This window comes from Dermochelys coriacea, chromosome 4, assembly GCF_009764565.3.
Source record: "Dermochelys coriacea isolate rDerCor1 chromosome 4, rDerCor1.pri.v4, whole genome shotgun sequence".
Taxonomy (NCBI): Eukaryota; Metazoa; Chordata; order Testudines; family Dermochelyidae; genus Dermochelys; species Dermochelys coriacea.
This window is the reverse complement of record NC_050071.1, coordinates 74,213,206-74,238,827: the sequence shown is the minus strand read 5'-3', so window position 1 is coordinate 74,238,827 and position 25,622 is coordinate 74,213,206. Positions and strand designations below refer to the sequence as shown.

Below are 25,622 nucleotides of genomic sequence, written 5' to 3'. Positions count from 1 at the left end.
TATGTTAATTGCCAAACCATATTTGAAACTGATTGAGCTGTAACAGCATTTAAAATGACTTCAACTTGGAGTCCCAATCCTGCAGTAAGCTCCGTATGGCTGGACTCATGAGCGTGAATGGAGCTCGCTTAGGTGTGACCCTCAACCGAATACTATCATACAAAAGCCACCTAAGCAAGATAGCTGCAAAGATCAAGACATGCAACAACCTTCTCAGCAAACTGTCTGGTTCTTTATGGGGAGCAGGTGCTCAAACGCTAAGGACCTTGTCCCTTGCTATCTCATATTTAGTAACAGAGTACTGTGCTGGCCAATATGGAGTCAGTTGACACACACCAAACTTGTTGATGTGCAACTCAACTCAACAATGCGCATCATCACAGAAACTCTCCCACCAACTCATCTTTCATGACTTCCAGTTCTGAGCCACATTGCAGCTGGCAAGCTGCTTGAGAAGATATGTTCAGTGACCTTTTTAACCCACCAGCTACACATCTTTCCTTGCAGCATCATGGTGGGTGAGGCTGCTACGAAAGGATGTGACAGCAGAGTCCCTGTGGCGGGAAGACTGGTGCTTAACACCAGCGAGTTCCTCATCATAGACCCTGCTGCTTACCTTCCAGCTTCAACCTGCTACATGGTCAGTGGGTCCTTCTTAACTGATTCCAATCTGGGCAAGGACTCTATGCAGCCAACCAGCACTGTTGGGGTCTTTGAGACAATCCACACTGCAGCTGTAATGCAGATCAAATGGTATACATTGTAGAGGAATGCCCGCTAACCAGATTCAGCGGTTGTTTCCAAAAGCTCCAGTTGGTCACTAAGAACTCTATTGTTTGGCTTTGTGAGTACACAAATGCTAAATAAATCAAGGCTTTGGTTTTCAAACATTTCAAAGTTTAGTATAGATAGTGTCCAAAGGGATTCTATTAGATAAAAGTTGGTCCAAGATTAAGATTTTATAAAATTATAATTTTTGTAATACTTGAGACCAATAGTAATATTTCCATGTAATTTAAAAAACTCAATTTTTTTTAAATAAACATTCTTAGCAAAATTTACATCTCAAACACTGCAGCAATTTGCTAATCATAGAAATTGAATAGAAAGGTGACTGAACTGGATGATCCTGATGGGACAGTTCACTGTTCACAGATGCACCTGCACCACGCCCCTCTGAGCTCAGTGTTGTTCTGCAGGGCAGCAAGGGCAAGGTGAGTTGCAGGGCTGAGTCTTAAGATATCATTGCTATCACAGGCAAGGAAATTATTTTTAACTTGTCAGGATACCCTTTTAAATAACCTTTTTTAGGTCCGGGAATGTTAATTCTTTGGATGCCCACTCATACATTATGCTGCACCTAAAGGTGCCACAGAATGTTACTGGAGGTGAAACCAGTCTATTTGAGAGTGGTTAGGGTAGGAAGGGAAGTTTATTTTTGCATATATTATTTATTGCATTTGTTTTATTTTCTATGATTGAGATTATAAAATTGATTTTTTTAAAACCCACTCCAAATATGTAAAAAGAAAAAAAAATGCAGGGTCCAATGGTGATCTGTGGTAACTGACATAACAGCATTGAGTGGCGTGTCAGCTGTAGTCTAGTCTTAATGGAATCTGAAACAAAAAAGTAAGTTTATCGACTGAATTCCCTTTTGATGTAAGGCATTCAGTACCTAACACTTAATATTTTAAAACTACTTCAGCAAAAGTTAAGTACCATCCCTTGTGTCATCACATTCCCTTCCTCCTTCCCATCCTACCCCTCAATGAGCTCACCTTCCTCCAAATTTTGAGCCCCGATCTTTCTCCCAAGTGAAACTCTGTTTAAGTATAGGACCCAATCCCCAAGGTGAAATAATCCTTAGCGCTTATATACAAACAGTTTTTGTGCCACTTTCACTATATAGGTTTGAAACCAGTATAGTTAAAGCTGTACAACCTTCCAGTGTAAAAAACTTAGCATATACAGGTTTCAGAGTAGCAGCCGTGTTAGTCTGTATTCGCAAAAAGAAAAGGAGTACTTGTGGCACCTTAGAGACTAACAAATTTATTAGAGCATAAGCTTTCGTGAGCTACAGCTCACTTCATCGGATGCATGCAGTGGAAAATACAGAGGGGAGATTTATATACACAGAGAACATGAAATAATGGGCATTACTATACATACAGTAACAAGAGTGATCAGGTAAGGTGAGCTATTACCGGCGGGAGGGGGGAGAATTTTTGTAGTGATAATCAAGGTGGGTCATTTCCACCAGTTGACAAGAACGTGTGAGGAGGGGGACGGGGACAGGGTGAATAAACATGGGGAAATAGTTTTACTAAGGCTTGAATAAAGACTGGGAGTGGATGTGTCATTACACAAAGTAAACTATTTCCCCCACCCCCCACTGTTCCTCACATGTTCTTGTCAACTGCTGGAAATGGCCCATCTTGATTATCACTACAAAAAGTCCCCCCCCTCCTGCTGGTAATAGCTCACCTTACCTGATCACTCTTGTTACAGTGTGTATAGTAACACCCATTGTTTCATGTTCTCTGTGTATATAAATCTCCCCTCTGTATTTTCCACTGCATGCATCCGATGAAGTGAGCTGTAGCTCACGAAAGCTTATACTCAAATAAATGTTGTCAGTCTCTAAGGTGCCACAAGTACTCCTTTTCTTTTTTAGCATATACAGGTGCAGATACCGGTATATCTTATTCCTGTATAATTTAGCTATTATAGTTAAAATAACCCACATCCTTATCTGAAATAGTTAAATTGTTACAATGAAAATATGTTTAATCAGGCCTTTGTGAGTGATCCAGTTGATCTGACGGGTTCCTTTTTATTAGTCCTCTGCCTTATATTTTGTAGGTTAACAGTGTTTATGTAAGATACCGTTTTATTAAAAGATTTAAAACTGTAAACAAGGTCCAAAAATAAACATTGTATTTTAAGAATAATCTAGGTGTTACAGGATTAGAATTGATAAGCCTGAGTACTGTAAAACCTTGGAAGATTTGTTTACATACCCATTACTATTTGTAGCAATTCAGTCTTTGAATGTGCCATTATATTTTGTCAAAACAGGCTACAAGGTCCTTCTAGTAAATGGCTTCATTTTTATGTACAGAGTAAAATAGTTATTGGTTGGTGTTTTTTTTTTTTATAAAAAAAAAAATGTCACATGCAAGCAAAATAAGACTTTTCTCCTTTATTTTTGTTTGGAAACCAATTGAATGCAAAAGTGTCACAATTAAATTTTGTATTAAACAATAAAGGATGATAAATTACTTTGCTTTATGAAGCTGACAGAAGGTAAGGGGTGTATTTTCAAACATCACTCCACACAAATATGTAGGCAAACCTCCAAATTTGCATATGGTGTCCAGGATAAATTTTATATATTCTCACCCTCAGAGCCTCCAAAGTGAAACATTACTTGATGCATTGATATTACAGTGCAGGATTTTGAGGTTACTATTTCAATGATCATTTGCCTATCTGTTGTTTTCCTTGACATTTTGTTACATGTTGTTATGTTCATCCTAAGGCCATGTATATTCACAGAAGAATACCAGAGAAGACTTATCTCCATTGCTTTCAGTTACAGGAAAACACTAACTGGAGCATATGGTGAAAATACTACTCTAAGTTTTGTTATAGTAACACAATATAATTTGGCTGTAAATATTCAATACAAGGTACAACAAAGTCTCAGTCCAGCACTCTTATTTTTTTCATTCCTGCTCCCTTTTTTCAAAAATGTTCTTCTCGCAGCTATTTTGCTAATAATGGAAACCCTACCATATCTTCCCAGCAAATATTTGTAGGTCTTGACTTGGATGCATTTTCAAACACTGCAAAAACCAGCTGTGCTTCACAAAATTTCATTTAGCTGTCCATAATCTGCAATGTGGATTTTGTTCTTTTGATACCAAGATAAATAAATTCACAATTAACACACTGTCCTTAGCTTACCCACTCTGGTTAGGTGTTTCCTCACACAAATGCATGACATCCCATCTTTGCAATTTTATCCTAGAGGTCACAAAAAAAATTGATGAACCTATGTACCTTCATGACATCTTGAAATGTAGATTTTCCTTGCCCAAAGTAAAATGGGAAACTTTTGTATCCTTCAATGTAAGTACTACAGCATAAATTATAATTGCATTGCAGTAATTGAAATGATTGCATCTCTATATCTGATCGTACTCACACTGAAGTTAATGGCAATACCTATGGACTTCAACAGGAAGTCCATTCCCTTTTTCTGCCTAGGCATACTAGAATTTATTAAGTATAGAGTATTAGATTTAGCAAATAATTTACTTAAAGGTAATTTAGGCCCTAAATTTAGGTTCTGTTTATGAAAAGCTTAACAAAACACAATATTTGTTGAAATAGTGTCATGAAATTAAGATAAAGTGATTAAAATTGTTTGTTTGGGTTTAAGTATTTCTCTGCAGTATTTTACTGCAGTGGCAGTTCTGGCTGAATAAGAGGTGCCAATTGGACCCTAATCCAAAGAGAATGATATGCAAAAAGTAATGTATTTTCTATAAAATTATTTTAGCTTTAATATTCTAATCTATAAGTAACTGATAAAGAAATTTGTCTTTTTAAAGTATGGTTTCTAATGTGATAACTTTTAAATGAAAGGGTTAAGGGGGAAAAAAAAAGGAGGATGATGGAAGGCTTTGCACATTTACTACAAAAGTCCAGAGTCCAATAATATTTAAGGAGCACTGATAGGGGACCATATCTTAATATGTTTGTACAAGGCCTTCCTTTATTTTTTATGCTCTATATGATCTAAAGTGTCATCTCTTTATTAGCTACACAGAGTTGCCAATTCTCATGAGTCTTGTGTGTTCTTAAAGCCCCACCTCACATAGACAAGTGATTATGTGAGAGTCTCAGTTTTCTCCCTTTTTTACGCAAGTTTCTAGCTCATGATTACAAAGGAAAGCAGGGCCAAAGATTATGCCAATGGCTCAAAAACCAGAAAGCAAACAAAAAGAAATCCAACCGTTTGTTATTTTTTTAAATATCATTTTTAAGTCGATCTCTTGATTTTTGTATGCTTGAGTTAGTAATACTGTTATTATAGACAACAGGTTTGAGGCCCGGTCCTGGAAATCAGATCAGTGGGGCTCTGCATGGGCACAGAGATCCACCTACATGAATCTGTTTGTAGGATCACGCCTTAGAAGGCATTCAAATACATTTAAGGATATATATTTTGTATTGTTTTAGCTATGCTAATATATAACAAATAATGCAGAATTATATTTTCTGTTATGTATATTTACTATTTGTGATGGACTTTTATCTTTACTGAATGTAGTCTTTACTATTACTATTTGGTGAAGACTAATAAGGCAGTCATGGGTTCTGTGCCATCAATAGTTAATATTTCCAAAGCCCTTTGAACATACACTGTTGAGGTGCTAATTATCATCCAATATAAAATTCATAGCCAGGAAAATCATATCACCTAGTCTAAACCTATGAAACAGATAACACCTGATCCAACAATTAAAAAAACAACTATTCATCAAGACAGTTTCTCTTTTAAAGATTTAAATCCACGTTTGAAGGCTTACAATTGTAACAAAAATGTTTTTACATAACCTGAAAAGGAAAAGTCTTAGTTTGTGATACAATCTAGTTCTTTAATTATTGGATGAAGATCCCTGTCTCTTCAGAGACCCTCCTTTCAGTCCCCTTCTTCTGGGTACCCAAGAACTGCATTATAGAGCTCCTTGTTTTTCCGCCTATTACATGATTGGACCCCTTTAGCCCTACTTCATAACCCTTCTTTATACCTAGGGGCAAGCAAAGAGTTTATTCCCTGCTTGCTGTGTTTAGCTAGGGCTTCTGCCCAATGTAATATACATGGTCGGATTCTCTTTGTGCAAGCCTGGCCCCTGGGGGGTAAGGATTAACCCTGAAGGTGTTAATTGCCACACTTGGGTAAGATTTTCCACCAGAGTCTTGGGGATAAAGCTATGGATTGATACCGAAGCGCCATAGTAATCCAATAGACAGTGGTTGTTAAGGCATTGTGATGAAAGTGTGCTCCCCTTGTTGTCCTGGCCACACCCTCTTCTCAGCTAGCACTGCCACATTTCAGGCTGAATTGGCCCTTTGGAGCCATCCCAGCAGAGAAGAGGTTCTAGGTACACTTCAGCTCCATAAACTCACCCTGATGGTCTTCTGCCTAGGGATCTCCAGCACCTGGTTTTACCTTGGCTATATATGGCTCACAGTGTCCACAATATCAAGGGATGGTATTCTCAAAAGACCCTAAATCACTTAGGGTGCACAAGGCCCATTGAAAGTCAGAGGGATTTGTATTCCTAGACCACTTTGCTCCTTTTGAATATCTAATCCAAACTGTTTGTTGTGCTAGCTGTCAACCATTTGTTTTCACATGGAAGGGAGAAAAATAGCTTCTCTACAGAGTGCTATGGACACAGAAGTTTTGGTTCTTTAAAACTGCCAATTCAGTTATTTTGCTGTAGTATATAGCACAGCAAAACAATATTAAAATTGTAAAGGAGTGTCACTTGCAGTGACCACTGATTTAATTTTTCCTCCTTCCACGTAGAAGGTCAAGATGTCATTGGGCATTATAAGCTCAGATCTAAGCTCCTTGAGATGGTAGGAAGCGATAACATAGCACAGACTGTACAGTCAGCTAGTGAGGGAGTGAGAATTGCAAATCATTCTCAAATACCCTCCTCTAGCTGACTGAAAGAGTGGCAAGGGTAGTGTCCAGAGGGAGAAGTTTCCATCTCTCTTCATTAGAGGGACAGTCACTGTAATGTACTAGAGCAGTGAGAGAAATCAGGACAAAAGACCCCCATACTAAATACATAAACCAACATTACTGTAATGTTAGCTCATCAACTATTCATATACGTATTACAGTTAGGACACTGGCAACGGCTACACAAGAGTATGAAAACAATTACTAGACCCCTATTAATTTATGGATTGAGCCTACCAGCCAGGGTGAAAGATAACCTGTGATGCCATATACCAAGCCATTCCTCAATGAGGTCCCTTTATGCTTCTCTATTGAGAGGGTCCATACATTATTTTTCATGTAGCATGGAGTCCTACGTCATTCAACATACACTTTGGGAGATGTACACATTCACTATGTGCATAAAACACACCTTTGGGCATTTACCCCTGCAGGAAAATTTTAATCAGTAAAGATGAAAGCACTGACCAGAACAGGCTGATGATAAAAACATTTAGGCAACCTTAACCATAACTAGGGATCAATCTAGGGTAAAGAACAAACAACTGTAGCCTGGAATGAAATTGGGGAATGTCCATATCAACCTTTACAAACATATTAAGGATAAAAAAAGAGAAAGGGCTAGTGAAGACAATCTTCAGATAGAATGGACACACCAGGTATGTCTTTACTGCAGAGTTAGCCTGAGCTCTTTCCATGATGCCCTTAACCCCCGCCCCCACCTCCCATCCACACACAGAATTCTCTCACCTAAGTTTAGTGGTACTTTCAAGTCAGCTGAGCAAAGGAGTTAGAATGTAGGTTCCACGGTCACTTGGGCTGATAGCCCATCCACTTTGCAGTGAGGACACAGGCTAAATCACTCAAGTGCTAATAGTCTTCCAGTGCCTTTCCACAATTCCTCCCTGGTGCCTAGAAGGACAAAAAAGTTCTCCTACAATTAAATGGGGAAGAATCATAGAGCAGCTCAGTTTATTGCAGCACCTAGAACCATGGGATATTCCACCCAGAAGTCCTAGTGACACATGTGGAAGTACAGTACCAGTGAGGCCAGAGTAATCCAGGTAGGGCATTGCAATGTGACAACTCACACCCAGGCTAATCCTGCAGTTAAGACATAAGAAATATAGAGAACGTTATATAGGGAGAGTAGTTACAGACCCTGGGCTTTGCTATACTCTTGGTGAGAATGTATTCTGCTGTAACTACACTTTCTTATGTTATTGCTTATTTATTAAAGGTCAATTAATCCAATTAAAATTATTAAACCAGGTATATGCTCTTACCTTTCATCAGTGTCTCATATACAGATAACATTTAAAATAATATTCATACACGTTATTTTAGGGTTGGTCTACATAAGAATTAGGTCATTGTAAAGTAGCTTACATGGACCTAATTATCAGTGTACACACTACAGCTTTGCTCCAGCTGATATAAGTGCCCTACTTCACTGACATAACAACTCTGCCTCCACGAGAGGCATAGGGCTGTGTTGGGTGTAGTTAGGGCAACCTAGTGTCTGTGTAGACACTGCATTACTTACATCCGCTGTTGGCTATCATTCTCATCAATTTCACAAGTCCATGCTGGAGCCACTCTTGATTTAAAAATTGTCAGTGATGTAGAATCCACCATGATCCTTGGTATACTGTTCCAATAACTAATTGTTCTCCCCGTTAAAAAAATATGCCTTATTTCCAGTCTGAATTTGTCTAGCTTTAACTTCCAGCCATTGGATCATGTTATATCTTTCTCAGCTAGACTGAAGAACCCCTTATTAAATATTTGTTCTCCCTGTACATGCCTATAGACTGTAATCAAGTCACTCCTTCACCTTCTCTTTGTTAAGATAAATAGATTGAGTTCTTATCAATTGAGCTTATCACTATAAGACATGTTCTAATCCTTCAACCATTGTCATGGCTCTTTTTGAATCATCTCCAATTTGTCAGCTTCTTTGCCTCTTATTCTCTTGCCCTGATGATCATTAGTAAGGAGACACCAGATGATGTACCTGCATGGACATCTGTAAACACATCTACTATGTGCAATTAGAGCTAGGCAAAATTTTTCAGACAATAGTTTATTCACCAGAGAAATGCAGTTTCAGTTCAACCAAAACTATTTGCAAGTTTGGATCCAACAAGGCAAATAGTTTCAACTGGAAAAAAATTTTTTTTTTCCTAAACAAAATGTTTTCTTTTCAAAATTATTGTTTGCTTAGAAATGTAGCTAGATTTTAAGAAACAAAAGAAGGGTAATATACTCTCAAACTGTCCTCCCCCAAAATTAATTTAAGCAATGTCTACACTGCAGAGCTGTACAACTGCAGCTGTGCTGCAAGGTCTCCTGTATAGTCGCTTTATGACGGCGGGAGAGCTATCCCTCTGGCATAACTAAACCACCCCCAACAAGTGGCAGTAGCTATGTCAGCAGGAGCCACCCTCTTGCTGGCATAGCACTGTCCACACCCTGAACAACAAAAGTTTTGCTGAGAAAAGTGCTAATATAGACAAAGTTTTAGAGACAAACTAAATGTTTCATAAGAGTGTTTGAGTATGAGCAGTGATATGTGACAGTGTTCTAAATAGCCTGAAGTTTAGATATGAGCAACTTTAGAATGCCATAGAGAAGGGAATTCAATTAATAAGGTGTGAAGTGGCAAATATGGCTTAATGATTTAATAGTTTGTTGATATAGATATTGGCTATTCTGAGGAGGAGATAGGCATGCCTATAGAGTATGCGATATAAGGTGCAAAGAAGAGCTTGGCCTAAAAAATGGGGTCAGAGTTTGAAAGTCAGATGGGTGAGCTGATCAAATTTCATCAAGGAAATCCTGCATTTTAGTAAGTGAAATTCTATTGGAGAAAGTTAAGATTAGCTTAATGGCACATGTGCAGGTCCATGATACTGCCTTTCTTCAAAACATGGTCATTTGACCTTGTGGTTAGAGCCAGAGCCCAGCCTAGTGGTTAGAGCCAAGAACAGGAACCAGGAGACTAACTGAGGGTCAGAGCTGGAGTTAGGAAGCATGCAAGGGAGCAGATCTACAGCAGACTGAAATGGGACAGGAACCAGGCAGGAGCATGTCTGGAGCAAGGCTGGGAACAAGATAAGAGTACAGTTAGAAAGAGGAAGGCACAGGAGAAATTACAGCTGCAGTCATAAGCGTTGAGCAGCTGGTGACCTACCCGATACTGAACTTAAATCCAGACCTACTGAGTCCTCACAGCCTACTGGGCAGGCTGACCTCTAAGGCAAATAGCTGGGCTCATTACCTGGCCTGAGGGCTGAACCAGCTAGCACCAGGCTCAGCTGAGGGCACTTAAGACCATAGTTTCCAACAGGCAAACAGAGAAATTCACAAAACTTTTGTCCTGTTGGGTACCAGCATGATGTGCTGTCTATTTTCCCCATCAATGCAAGTGTGGAATTTTCTGAAGACTACAGGTCTGCAGCTTCCCTGAGAGACATTCTTTTAAATGTTGTTCTCCACAGGAAAAAGAAAAAAAAAATCAGATATGTATTTAATAAGTCTGACTAAGTTAATAGGTTAATATAGTTAATGAGACCTGTTTGATCATCATATTTTTAAAAAGATCTACCTGCTATTGCTGTCTAGATCTGGCAAAGGAACTATGTATGTATTTATTTACACTGCATTCATCACTGTGGCATTTGAGCACCTCACAGTGATTACACAAAGTAAACAAATAGATCCTTGTTTTTCTCCCCCCCTTCCACTATTATCTGTTAACAATTTTAGGGAGAAATGGGAGTCAGGTTCACATTCTCTAAAAGTCTTATCTGTTCCCCTACAGGTTAAATTCCTCTTCAAAACAACCTTCCTCATTATTATAAAACACGTTCATAGTTCTACAAATTAACACAGTAAATAGTACATGCAAGACACACATCCTTATCTAGAACGGAAACCATTATTTGATATTATTAATTGATAGAAAATTAAAATCCATGGATTTTAGAGATTGAGTATAGATACTAAATATTTCTGATATTTTGTTTTAGTATATATATCCAATATAATGCATTGTGTTAATACACACATGAATTTATATATATTTTAAATGCACAGACAAAAGGGTTATTTGCCAACCGGCAGAGAACAAAATTGTTTCCACAAAGCCACCCTGAGCCATATCTCTGTGCTCCAGAAGTGTCCTTGCATGACGCCTACACCATGTGTTATGAGGGTATAGAATCATAGAACCAGAGGGTTAGAAGGGACCACAAGGGTCATCTAATCTAACTGTTGTATGGGCAACAAAGACCCATTCCAGCAATTCTTTGCAACCCCTGCTAGATATAAATGGTTGAAGGACTTCTACACCACTAAGGAATAAATCAGTATTGAGCCCAACATCTCCAAGAGTATTACATGCTTTAACAGGGAACAGCATGGGCAGCTCACCCAACCAGCTCAGCTCTTTTGGCTGGAGTAAAAGTAGACTGTCCTCTCTCTTTTTGTGGTTACTAGCAGTTAACATTGCCAATTCTCACAATTTTCTTAAAGTCCCAGCTCTTGGAGTCATGTGATTATTCAAGAATCTCAGTTTTCTTTTTTTAAAAAGGCAGTTTCTAGCCCTCCCCGTTATAAAGAGAGGCTTGAAAACATGAACCCTTTAAGGTTTTAAATCAGAAGGTAACCCTTCCCCCGTCCCTTTTTAACATTTCATCATTTGTAAGCCAATCATGATTTGGGGTGGTGGTGCTGTATGATTTTTTTTGAACACTTGGGTTTGGCAATACTGCACATTGATACTAATCTGCCCAGGTGCTCAAGCTACACAAGGGCTGGGATTGTGACTAGAGTCTCCTAAATGAGAATCAGACCCAACAGAGAAAAATCAGAAGAAAAATTGTAAACATAGTGTAACTAGCAAAACTGCTATTTTCTTGTTGAATGGAATTTGAAAAAAGTTCAGTTAAATATAGGTAGAACAATCATTGTGACCAAGAACAGCTGGTGTTCCTAATATTATCTGTGTAAGAATAAATATAGATTTGTTGTATTCATTTCCTATCATATGACCACTTCAGTTTCACTCTGCTCTGCAGCTGTCCTTAACAGTGTCTACTGTAGGTTGTCTTTATTTCAGATATTTGGTACACAGGAAAGTCAAAACAACTCACTGAACTTTAGAACTCCTAGTGTGACAAGTATACCTCTGTTTTAAGATAAGCAGCTCTTATTGTTGCTCTAACTGGTTATGCAGGCTTTGCATAGCATGTGCAGTAAGCATGTGATTTTGTGAGGGAGAACATTGTTTGTTCAGAATAATACATTAAAAATAGAGAGATATTCCTGTTATATAGAGAGGGTCAAAAATGGAATAGTTTTCACAATGTTTTTTACCTCTTTCCTTCAAAAGTTTGATAATTTTTTTTTCAAAATTTGAGCAGCTGTACTATATTACCTAATTTTTATCAAACTCAGATACAGAGAAAGTACATACTTACAATCTCAAAGGTACAGTAAATTATTCAGTTTTTTTAAATTCAGTTTGTCAACTGTTAAGATAGCTCTGGTTTTTAAAAATGACATCTCAAACATAATATCACAGATACGGGTATGGAATAGGTCAAAATTATATATGTTTGCTTCCTTCTGTTGTAGAATTTTTAAGTCATAGTCTAATAAAGGGATATCACAGGGTGCACAGCAAGCCCCTCTTCTTCAGGGCCCAGTTGCCCTCCCAAATAAGTCCAGGGAGATTTCAGCTCTGTGCAGCACCTCCGTCCATTATTCTTTAAGCATTTTCCCACTGCCAGTATCCAACTATATACAATCCTTACAGGTTTCTCATTTACCACAGGATGGGTCAGTAACCAGCTAGAGGGCTTCTTTCTTCCTCCCTCTCTCCCTGACTGATTGATTGATTATATTTCTCTCTCTCTCTCTGCTTCCTTCCCAGCCTTTGTAGTTCCTGCCTATCAGGCTGGCAATCACCAGGTAGACATATGGCTTTTCAACCAGCCCCAATCTATTTCCCTTGATTGAGGCTGGCATGGTAGGGGCTGATTAGGTGTGTTTGCAGCAGCACCCTGCTACAGGTGGTCTCTGAAATAGTGAGAGACATCTTTCAATGCCTTCCATATCTTGAGTTTTAATCCTCTACTACCCAAAAATTGTTGTTAGAGTTAAATTTGCTCAAGTGCATTTCCTTTCAATGCAATCAACAAAAATTAAGTTAAGGCAACATTTTTCAACTGTAACATATAACCAACCACTGAACTGCAATACACATTGAATTAATCAGTCACAATCGAATGCATAACCTTAACTCCAACTACAGCTACATTAAGATATATTCCCTAGAGATAAACACATAATGGTAAAGTCTATGTGTAATATGCTGGCCCCATTGAAGTAAATGCCAAAACTCCCATTGACTTTAACAGGGCCAGCATTTTGCCCTATACTGTGATATTTGTACATAAATAATTTTGAGGTCAGAGTTAAGGTCAGGCATGAGTATTTAGGATGTTTGTATGATTACTGATGGGAGCTGAGGTTGGTCTGGATTTTATTGTGGTCTTAACTGGCGATTTTGTCATTTTTTAGTGATTATGCTTATAAGAAAATTCACTAGAGCAATCTTAAATCTATGTTACCCAGATTTTGTGTGTGAATTTCCCTGTTTTTCCCCACTTTTAAAACAGTATCAGTACTGATCAAGAGCAGTGTATAGATGTGGAATGAGGGAGGAGGAATTGGGAAATTGATTAGATGAGCTGATATGGACAGTAGGGCTTGAAAAGTAGTCTTGAAAAACAGACTATATATAACTTCAATCTAGAACCATTTTTTTCTGGCCCACTGTGCACTTTTCTTTAGACCAGCTCTGCAGCTCAGGTTGGTTCCCTTGTTCTATGCCCTCCACTCTCCTCAATATTCCCTGTACTCCACAGTTTTTGTTTCTTAATTTATATTTTATTGAAGATTAATCAAAATTAGCAAAAAAAAAAAAAAGAAAGAAAATATTTCATTGTGATGTGGATTAGTGACTGGGGGAGGGGCATGGAACTAGGGAGCCATGCTACTCTGAAACATACAATTTAAACAATAACTTCATGAGCTTAATTGTGCCTGATCCTCCTATGCTCTACAGTAAAAAGTAAGTGTGAAGTTCTGGGGTCTACATATCTTCAACGGATGTAGTCCATGTGTTGCTTGCAAGCTGAGCATGGACTGACAGACACTGATGCTAGAAGTACTGCATAGGAGAAGAGCACTATAGAGCTTCTAAGTTCTATAATTTAGCTTTAGGAAAAGCAAGGACTGGATCCCTGGGAGGGAATATGAATCAGAACACAAAACTTCTTTTCTGTGGTTTCCTTTGGAGAAAGGAGTGGGGAAGATAGCGACAGTTTAGTGGAATGTTTGATAAAGTCCAATTTTGTAGGAGTCAAACACACTCAGAAAATGTTTCCTTTGCTCTAGCATGCTGGCAGGGAAAGATTTACACACTACAGTTTTGAAGCAGAACATTTTCCATACAAGAATTCTCATATTGAAAATGTTTAGCATCAACACTGCCATGGAAAGTTTTCAGCATCACTAGTCAGGCATAGAAAATTTTCAGTACTGGTTTCCATGTTATGTTGGAGGATATAGTGGACGTTAGTGACTATAAACATTTGGGTTTGAATGCTGTCTGATGCACAAGTATATAATATAGCCATCCACAAACAAATTTAAGCGTGTAAACTTTTCTATTTTGAAGTTAGAAGGGACTGGAAAAATATTGTTCTGAATTGCAAAGAGGCAAATTTGTAACCAACTGTAATTTCTAAACCACCTAATGAAATTACTCGACGCTTATGCAAAACAAAATTCTACTCCATCCCAACAGAAATAATAATAAAAAGATTAAAGTTTCTGTTCTGTTCTTTGTTAGAGCAGGGGTAAAAAATAAAGCATGTAATGAACCCTGGTTGAAATTGTAACTATGATAGTGAACCTTTCCAGGTTCACAATCCCTTATTCAAAGTCAAAAATTTTCATGCCTTGCCTTACATTTACTATAAAATTAAAGTAAAACAAAAGTATCAATGCTAACAATGATAAGCCTACATAAAGTATTTCTGTGTGTATTTCAAGACGTCAACAAAGAATATTTGACCTTGAAGGGTAAGAGTGGGTAGGGTGTGGGGGAGGGACTTTTTCTTTGCTTTAGATTATAATGAATTTTTCAACACCTCATGACCACCTTGATTGCCTTTTGTAACCTCCCTTGGGGTCAACAATCCGCCAGTTGAGAAACACCGATATAGGGAGTCAACTTTAGTAAGCCAAATTCTGCTTTCAGTTACATCAAAGTAAAACTTGATTTCAGTGGTGTTACTCCACATTTACATTGGTGTAAACTGCGCAAAATGTGCCCCTCCAAAGTCATAATTGAGTGGCCTGGATGTGAGACCTGCAATGCTCGTGATCCCTCTAGTGAAACAGGTAACAGTCTTATAGGAGATGTACCGCTGATTATATTATTATTGATGATCCACGACCAGACATCTAAAGGCTCCGTCTCTAGCAAGGGGCGGTTGAGAAGGAACTGACGATGGTTAGCTTGTGTGTGCTGACTAACCTCGTGGCACAGCACGAGGCGAGACAGCACATGTGCGGGCCCAGGGGACACTGCTACCAAAGTTCTCCAATCAGCAGCCCAGGGATGCAGATACACCTACAGTGGAGCACCCATAGGGACACTATTCAAAGAAGAAAACATCCTTAGGGAAACTGTCACATAGGAATGTCTCACCAGAAAGATTTCAGAGTAGCAACCGTGTTAGTCTGTATCCGCAAAAAGAAAAGGAGTACTTGTGGCACCTTAGAGGCTAACAAATTTGTTAGTCTCTAAGGTGCCACAGGTACTCCTTTTCTTTTCACCAGAAAGAAAAAGGTCTAATTTCATCACCTAATCAGATTCCCAAAATAAGATAATTGTGCTTTACAAATAATAAATATGTATAAATAATAACAGCAAAGCAAGGTAAAATAAACTTTTAAAAATGTACAAGGATTAAGAAAACACTCCTAACAAAATAAATGAAGTGCTCCTCACATCACTAGTGAAGTCAGAACATTGGATTTGCTAGTCAGAAGGAAATGGTTTATAATAGTAAGCCTACCTTAGGGGACTATAAAATATCCACGATTTAGACTTAAAAACAGTAAACTGAATAACTGTACCAACATTATGAATAGGCACAGCCATGGAGGTTAGGTAACACAGAAGATTTTGACTACTGGGGTCTCTTTTAGGACTTGTCTGTGCAGGGAAGCTTATTGGAAGAGATGGTAAGTAGGACAGGGACTGTTTTTTTGTTTTGTATTTGTACAGCACCTCACATAATGGGGACTGAATCCATGACTAGAGCTCCTAGGCGCTATGGTAATCCAAATAATAATAAGCCAGTATAACTCTCTTTGTGGACACTGTTGGGATCTACGGTCCCTTTTTTCAGTTCAACTTGCATCTATTTGGAAGTTATCTCAAACTAAACTTAAAAAAAGCACTCTGAATCCTGAAAAACTGTCCAGGTGGGGTGTTCACCATATAGATCTGCCAGTAAACGTCTCTGTGTAGACAAGCCCTTGGTATAGGGCCAAAGTGAAGTTGAGGGACTAGGCAGCATACTCCTTGATGGATATGTCTTTTGTGTGCTTTCTCTGGGCAGGAATGAAGAGGAGGGTTGTGGGAAATCAGGACTGAGGTACATTGAATGATCTCTGTGTGAAAACTTGTAGAACACCGGCCATATTATACATGTACCATTTGCCACTGAGGGCAGGCCTTGTCTAGGCTATGAAAAAATGTCAAGGTAGCTTAACTCAATTGAAAACTGCACTGTAAAAACAATTTAAGATCTTGTCCATGTTGAGTTATCACCTAGGAACTTGCCTGTTATAACTTAACCTGCTAAAAAAACCTGTCTACATTGGTGGTAAGTGGGGTTTTCAATTTAGCTAAGATAGCTTGATTGTGCAAACTCAATTGAAAAAAATCCTTTTTCTTAGTCTATAAAATGCTTTAAAGCCATGTCTACATGACAAACCTTGCCAACTGCAAGTTATGCCTCTGCAGTTAGCATATTGCTTGTGCATAGGCACACTTGGTTCCTTGTGTTGGTGTTGCACATGGTCACCAAGAGTCTTTGTGTCAATGCACAGGGGAAAGCACTCTGTATAGGTATACCAGTGTGCAACTCGCCATCGTCCAGTGCACTTTTGGGAAGTTTTGGCAATTCATAGTAGGGACAAACAAGTCATGTACAGGTAACAGGGAGAAAGGAGTCAAGTTCTCAGTGTGTAACTTTCTCCATCCTATATCATCAGACATATCCCATAATTTTTGCACCATTTAAAAAAAAAAGTCCCATGAACCTATGTGACCCTCTTTGCTGTCCACCATCTCAGACAGAAGCATGAAACTTGTCCAGCTCTGCACTATTGCCATGAGCCTTGCAAGCACAGGATACACAATCATCCAGTATTTACAGAGCTGCAAAATGAGCCAAATCAGTAGGGAACATGACAGTTTCATGAAGGACAGATTGTGGAGGGACATAACAAAAACCAATTCAAGGGCGTTGGGGGCATTCACGAAGCAACTGTAGCTGGTGGAGTGCCACTTCTGGGCCCGAGAAATGAACACTGACTAGTGGGTTTGCATTGTAATGTAGATTTGGGATTATGAGCAGTGGCTACAGATCTTCCGGACATGAAAGGCCACATTCCTTAATCTGTGGATCGAGTTCAACCAAGCCGCACAAGGACACCAGAATGCTGCACCGAAAGCGGAGAAACAAGTGGCCATTGCACTGTGGAAACTTGCAAAGCTGGATTGTTACCAGACAGTGGGAAATCATTTTGGAATTGGAAAATCCACAGTAGGAGCCATTAAAAGAAGGAGGACGACTTGTGGCACCTTAGAGACTAACAAATTTATTTGAGCATAAGCTTTTGTGAGCTACAGCTCACTTCATCAGATGCATTCAGTGGAAAATACAGTGGGGAGATTTATATACGCAGAGAGCATGAAACAATGGGTGTTACCATACACGCTGTAAGGGGAACGATCAGGTTAGGTGAGCAATTACCAGCAGGAGAGCGAGGGGGAGGAAGACCTTTTGTAGTGATAATCAAGGTGGGCCATTTCCAGCAGTTGACAAGAACGTCTGAGGAAAAGTGGGGGGGAGAGGAGGGGGAATAAACATGGGGAAATAGTGTTACTTTGTGTAATGACCCATCCACTCCCAGTCTTTATTCAAGCCTAAAGTTAATTGTATACAGTTTGCAAATTAATTCCAATTCAGCAGTCTCTCGTTGGAGTCTGTTTTTGAAGGTTATTTTGTTGAAGAATTGCCACTTTTAGGTCTGTAATCGAGTGACCAAAGAGATTGAAGCGTTCTCCGACTGGTTTTTGAATGTTATAATTCTTGATGTCTGATTTGTGTCCATTTATTCTTTTACGTAGAGACTGTCCGGTTTGGCCAATGTGCATGGCAGAGGGGCATTGCTGGCACATGATGGCATATATCACATTGGTAGATGTGCAGATGAACGAGCCTCTGATAGTGTGGCTGATGTGATTAGGCCCTATGATGGTGTCCCCTGAATAGAGATGTGGACAGAGTTGGCAACGAGCTTTGTTGCAAGGATAGGTTCCTGGGTTCTGTTGTGTGGTTGCTGGTGAGTATTTGCTTCAGGTTGGGGGGCTGTCTGTAAGCAAGGACTGGCCTATCTCCCAAGATCTGTGAGAGCGATGGGTCGTCCTTCAGGATCGGTTGTAGATCCTTGATGATGCGTTGGAGAGGTTTTAGTTGGGGGCTGAAGGTGATGGCTAGCGGCGTTCTGTTATTTTCTTTGTTGGGCCTGTCCAGTAGTAAGTAACTTTTGGGTACTCTTCTGGCTCTGTCAATCTGTTTCTTCAGTACTTCAGCAGGGTACTGTAGTTGTAAGAAAGCTTGATAAGAGTTCTTGTAGGTGTTTGTCTCCGTCTGAGGGGTTGGAGCAAATGTGGTTGTATTGTAGAGCTTGGCTGTAGACAATGGATCATGTAGTGTGGTCTGGATGAAAGCGGGAGGCATGTAGGTAGGCATAGCGGTCCGTAGGTTTCCGGTATATGGTGGTGTTTATGAAACCATCACTTATTAGCACCGTAACGTCCAGGAAATGGATCTCTTGTGTGGACTGGTCTAGGCTGAGGTTGATGGTGGGATGGAAATTGTTGAAGTCATGGTGGAAAATCCACCAAATGCATCCGATGAAGTGAGCTGTAGCTCACGAAAGCTTATGCTCAAATAAATTTGTTAGTCTCTAAGGTGCCAAAAGTACTCCTTTTCTTTTTATTCTATTGGTATAACACATGCGGGTACCCATAGCAGTGCCGCTGATTTGAAGGTATACATTTGGGGACAATGTGAAATAGTTATAGGTGAGGACAAAGTCACAAAGTTCAGCCACCAGGTTAGCCGTGACATTATCGGGGATACTGTTCCTAATGGCTTGTAGTCCATCTTTGTGTGGAATGTTGGTGTAGAGGGCTTCTACATCCATAATAGCTAGGATGGTGTTTTCTGGAAGATCACCGATGGATTGTAGTTTCCTCAGGAAGTCAGTGGTGTCTCAAAGATAGCTGGGAATGCTGGTAGTGTAGGGCCTGAGGAGGGAGTCTACATAGCCAGACAATCCTGCTAACAGGGTGCCAATGCCTGAGATGATGGGGTGTCCAGGATTTCCAAGTTTATGGATCTTGAGTAGCAGACAGAATACCCCTGGTCGGGGTTCCAGGGGTGTGTCTGTGCAGATTTGTTCTTGTGCTTTTTCAGGGAAGTTTCTTTTGGTAACCCTCCATGGGATCAGAGGGTAATGGCTTTTAGAAAATGGTGTTGGAGAGCTGCCTAGCAGCCTCTTGTTCATATTCCAACCTATTCATGATGACGACGGCATCTCCTTTGTCAGCCTTTTTGATTATGATGTCAGAGTTGTTTCTGAGGCTGTGGATGACAGCGTGTTCTGCACGGCTGAGGTTATGGGGAAAGTGATGCTGCTTTTCCACAATTTCAGCCCGTGCACCTTGGCGGAAGCACTCTATGTAGAAGTCCAGTCTGTTGTTTCGACCTTCAGGAGGAGTCTACCCATAATCCTTCTTTTTGTAGTCTTGGTAGGAAGGTCACTGTGGGTTAGTATGTTGTTCAGAGGTGCGCTGGAAATATTCCTTGAGTCGGAGACATCGAAAATAGGATTCTAGGTCACCACAGAACTGTATCACGTTTGTGGGGGTGGAGGGGCAGAAGGAGAGGCCCTGAGATAGGACAGATTCTTCTGCTGGGCTAAGTGTATAGTTGGCTAGATTAACAATATTGCTGGGTGGGTTAAGGGAACCACTGTTGTGGCATATGGTAGTTTAGTGTCCTTTTTCTTTTGTAGAGAAGCAAAGCGTGTGTTGTAAATGGCTTGTCTAGTTTTTGTAAAGTCCAGCCACGAGAAATTTTGTGTGGGAGGTTGTTTTTTTATGAGAGTATCCAGTTTTGAGAGCTCATTCTTAATCTTTCCCTGTTTGCTGTAGGGGATGTTGATCGGGTGGTTTTGCAGTTTCTTTGAGAGTGTGTGGCACAAGTTGTTAGCATAGTCTGTGTGGTATGTAGATTGTAATGGCTTTTTTACCTTCAGTCCTTTTGGTATGATGTCCATCTGTTTGCATTTGGAAAGGAAGATGATGTCTGTCTGTATCTGTACGAGTTTTTTCATGAAGTTGATAGATTTCCACTCCATACGGCTAAATTCAGTGCCTTGTATAATGACAGGTTTCAGAGCAGCAGCCGTGCTATCCGCAAAAAGAAAAGGAAGACTTGTGACACCTTAGAGACTAACAAATTTATTTGAGCATAAGCTTTCGTGAGCTACAGCTCACTGTCATTCAAGCATGTAAGGCTAATAACTGTCTCTTGCTATGCAAGGCTGTGACACTCAGCAATGTACAGAACGTAGTGGATGGATTTCCAGCAATGGGATTCCTGAACTGTGGTGGAGTGATAGATGGTAATGCATATCTGTATTTTGGCACCAGCCCACCTTACCCCAGAGTACTTCAACAGGAAGGGCTACTCTACGGTTATGAAAGCATTGGTGGATCACTGGGAATGCTTCACCAACATCAACAGTGGCTGGTTAGGAAAGGAACATGATGCATATATCTTTAAGAACACAGGACTGTTCAGAAAGCTTAAAGCAGGGACTTTTCCAACCCAGTTATCATTGGTAATAATGCCAATAGCGATCTAAGGTAACCCAGCCTGCCCTTTGCTACCTGGCTCATGAAGCCATACCCTTGACAGCACCAAGGAAAGAGTCAACTTCTGGCTTGGCAGGTGCAGAATGACAGTTGAATATGCTTTTGGTAGATTGAAAGTTGTTTACTCACATGACAGGTTTCAGAGTAGCAGCCGTGTTAGTCTGTATTTGCAAAAAGAAAAGGAGTACTTGTGGCACCTTAGAGACTAACAAATTTATTTGAGCATAAGCTTTCGTGAGCTACAGCTCACTTCATCGGATGCATTTGGTGGAAAATGCATATCAAAGGCAGAGAGAGCACAGTTGCTACTGCAATCCCAGAGCAACCCTGGGCCATATGCTGCTAGCCTGTTTACTGCAATGGTGACTGTCAAAGTTATTGCCAAACTGCACGCAAAAGTGTCCTGCCACAGAGGAAGAAATAGGGTTTTTGGGAGAGGATTGCAGAGTACCTTCATGGAAGTTTTATCAAGATCCCTCAGGAGGATTCAAGGGTCATCCCTGTGTACATAAACTGTTCCACATGGTTCCCAGCTAACTACAGGGGAATGAACAGTTATATTACCCCTGTATTTGACACTGGTGAGACCATTTCTGGAATACTACGCTGAGTTTTGGTGTACTGCTACCTCTTCTTGTACAAGTAAATGAATGAAAAGTCGATAGCTGTGTCCTTCTAAGTTATGAGTGCCATCAGTACATCACTGTAATGGGGGGACACATGTATATGCTTGACCCAGGGTTTCTTCCCCTCTATCAGGCTTGCCCTTTCTAAACTGCCAGGACTGACTGGACGGCAGTGGAGTCTAAAACAGTTCCTGGAATGCAACACAGATGGACCCCCAGAGGCGTTTTGCATCTTCCTCATCATCGCTCTTTACAGCAGGGCTCGGTCTCTCGAGCGCCTCAGAGGTATTCATGGAGATCTGTAGGGTGGCAGTGGGTCTCCAGAAAGTATGGCATGCAGCTCTTTTTAAAAGCGGCAGGTCTGCAGCTTAGCACTAGATCGACTGTTGACCTCCCTGGCCTTTTGGTATGCCTGCTGTAGTTCCTTTGCTTTCATACGGCACTGCTACTGATACCCCTTCTACAAGCAGATTATAGAGGGAATGCAGGAAATGTCCACATTTCTATGGCTGGTCCATAGCTGTGCCTTCATAGCCTCTTCTCCCCACAGGCCCAGGAGATCCAATATCTCCTGTTTACTCCAAACCGGAGCATCTGGAGCGTATCGCCAGCATGGTCAGCTGGGTATCTGCATACAGCAATGGTGAGCACACATAGTTCTCCAAGTTGGGCAATGAAGAAAAGGAATTTCAAAAATTCAGTTGTATAAGTGGTAGAGTGTGGTGTTCTGGTCTCCTTGATCCCATAGCGGTCAGCGTTGGGCATTGTGGGAAAGCTGCTTGAGAACTGTTAGGGTAGCATAGGTAACGCAGTGTCTACACGTGCACTGTGTTGACCTCAGTACATCAACCATGGCTCAACACTACTGGGGAAGGTGGTGTTACTGTATTGCCATAACAAGGCACTTACATTGGTGGGAGACAAATCTATGGACATGTCTACACTACAAAATTAAGTCAACTTAAGTTGTCATACTGCCACCACAATAACTAAGTTGATTGTCCACGTCCATACTACGCTCCTTGCATCAGCAGAGTGTGCCCATATTAGCAGCTTATATTAACCCAGAGAGCAGTGCACCATTGGTAGCTATCCCACTGTGGGTGTCTTGGGAAGGGGTTGCAAAATGCAAAGCACTGGGGGAAAGGGAGAGCATATCATTCTGAGATCATAGCAAGAAGTACATTTGCAGAGGATAGCATGCAGCTCCTTGTAAAAGTAGCATATCTGCAGCTTCACACCAGAATAACTGCTTTGGGCAGCAGAGTTCAAAATGGTGACCTGAGCGGTCATAATGGGAACTGTGGGACAGCTCCTGGAGACCAGTTAAATTAACATAAGCAATGCAGTGTCTGCAATGCCACTATGTTGACCTAGCTACATCAGCGAGAGAAAATATTGTATTGTAGTGTAGACATTGACATAATGTCAATGTAAGCTGCCTTACATCGACATAACTCTTTAGGGTGTACCAGGTCTAAGTGTACACCCCCCCCACACACCTAGGTTGATGCAAGGCAGCTTACATTGACTGTACTTTGTATTGTAGACCAGGCCTTAGTGACAACAAAACAGACTAAGATAACATCAAAAGAAAAACAGATCTAGAGTAGGAAGAGGAGAACAGAAAGAAATAAAAGCATGTACAAGTTTTAGCACCTAAACTCTGAGGGCCAAATTCACTCCCTGGTGTAACATGTTGCTTTGATAAGTACTAACTGTAAAAGTTAACAGTTTGTAGACAGGACAGATTTACTGTTACTGAATATGGTCTCTAGGCTTTTAACTATGGCTCTCTCTACAGGGAAGAAAACTACAACATAAAAAACAGATGATCACTCTTTGTTGAAACTGGCTCCTTTTAGCCTTGTACAAGAGATGAAAGGGGAAACCTCCCAGCCCCTTCAGTCATAGACTGAAGACTGATAGTTTATATGAGGATTAAAAAAAAAAGTGTGAGTGCAAATTCATCTTGAAATATGCATTGTAAAAAAGTGTCCTACATTCCTAAAGAAAAGGTTTGTAAAAACTGTCTCACTTACCAAGAAAAGAGGTTCGCTCCAAATGAGAGGAACCAGGCAGGTCAAAACTTCCTAGGTACACAAGTTCTAGGCTCTGATTCCACAGGAAGAAGTTCAGCTGTCACAGGAGAAGAGCTGGGAAAGCGCAGTAAGAAGGAAACGCTTCATAAAGCAAAGCTTGAAAGAAGCATGCACAAATATCACCCAAGCTACCTTTAAGAACTAGCTGATGAGGGGGACTCACTGTATGGACCAGACCTATACAATTCAGAAAGCCTGGGAAGCCATAATTACTGATCCAGAGCTCCTGGGCGTTATAATCCCAATCAACTACCTTGAAGGGAGGGGCAGGAAGAAGGGGCGCTTATCAGACATTCCCACCACCCAACAATAGCCGTTAATGCTTCCTCCTGCCCCAAAGCATGAGCTGCACCCTGCCTCTGAGCTGTAAACGTTAACCGGAACTACAGAACAAAGCTAAGCGTGTTCCACTTTCGGCTTCATTTAACAATGAAGATAGTGAAAGGGGACTTGTTGTGATGGTTTGAGGAGGAGGCGTAGAAGTGAAAGTTAAAACATGGTTTTGCTATTTGCCACACGTTGTTAGTTGGATCAGCAAAACATAACCCACCTCTGGCCCTGCTGCTGCCAGCTCCCACACACATGCTCTGGGGAGGAGGGCAGGCAGGCAGGAGGGCTCTTGGAGCGGCTGTTTAAGGCAGTGTTTACAGTCACTCTCGCTCTGGGGGTGGGGATCTCTGCTGCGTGCATTTCAATGAGCCGTTTCCACGGTTCTCTGCAGTTTACCCCGAGCCAAACTGCCTAAGCTTGACAAGCAGCCTTGCAGCTCCCCGCTCCCGACCAAGCCCTGGAGCCTGCTCTTCCTGCATCCCCCATCCTCCCCTCCAGCTGTACCCCGCGACTCACACCAACCCTCGGCCACTCTTCAAGTCTCCCCTCCCTCGAGGGAGGGCCCAACACACCCGCCATTGAAATCCGTCCCCATTGATCCCCTGCGTAGTGTGAAACGCCGGCGGAGAAGGGAGCGGGGAAAGCAGCAGCCAGTCACTGGGAAAAGCCAATCATAGAAACATATCGGGGGGAGGACATAGGGATCTTGGATTTTCCAGTTCACAAAAACCAAGCCTGTTCCCCGCGCCTCTCGGCCTCAACAACGCTCGGTTGGGAAAGAAATCCCCGACCCTCCTAGGGGACGCGGACGCTTCCACACAGGAGCTAAGTGCGGAGTAAATTCGCTCAATAGAGGCCTACAACTCCCAGCATGCTTTACTCCATCTGGCAGCGAGCTGCCGCCTTAGAGACGGAGCAAGGCCTGCTGGGAGTAGTAGTCCCCAGGAGCCACTCCAGGTTCCACACATCCACGACCGACAGCAGCCCCCTAATGCCGGCCTATGTTACCCATATGAGCGTGGTGTGTGTCCACAAACCCCGTTATTTTCAACGGTCTGTAAGCTGTAAATAAGAAGTTTACTAATAAACCCGCCCGCCCGCATGCCTTTCCTCAAGCCACAGCCATCTCTCTTTTCAGACTGCCAATTCTGTCCACCACCCGCACCTTTTTCAGGCGTCTCTTGTTTTTCTCACTTCATATCCCTCCCCCTCCCTTTGTATTTTTAAACCACGCTACTCCACCCCGCTTTGTCCAATCGCAGCTCGGGTATTCCATTGCAGCCAATCTTGGACATCCCCGCGGTTTTTTAAACTGTTGCTCACCTCCAATCGGCGCCGTCGATCTTAGTCCCGCCCTCGTCCTCTCCCTAACCGGTTCCAACGAGTACAGGAGCCAACGAACCCCTAAGGCTCGACCTAACCTATGCGCTGCTCTTGGGATGACGTAAAGAGAGCTAGGACCC

At 41.1% G+C, this 25,622-nt stretch overlaps 1 long non-coding RNA gene across 4 annotated transcripts; it reads right to left on the bottom strand.

Annotated features, from left to right (window-relative positions):
- Window positions 1-611: 611 nt before the first annotated feature.
- LOC119854391 lies at window positions 612-25,622 on the bottom strand. 4 transcript variants are annotated; one of them, XR_006280894.1, is made up of 6 exons: window positions 25,483-25,622; window positions 23,770-23,883; window positions 7,815-7,876; window positions 7,523-7,684; window positions 3,973-4,032; window positions 612-734 (listed from the first exon to the last, which is right to left on the bottom strand). It is a non-coding gene; the product is annotated as an uncharacterized LOC119854391 (long non-coding RNA). The 4 variants fall into 4 exon arrangements; XR_006280893.1 differs by lacking the exon at window positions 612-734 and adding an exon at window positions 1,456-1,619; XR_005292441.2 differs by lacking the exon at window positions 612-734 and having other exon boundaries at window positions 2,581-4,032.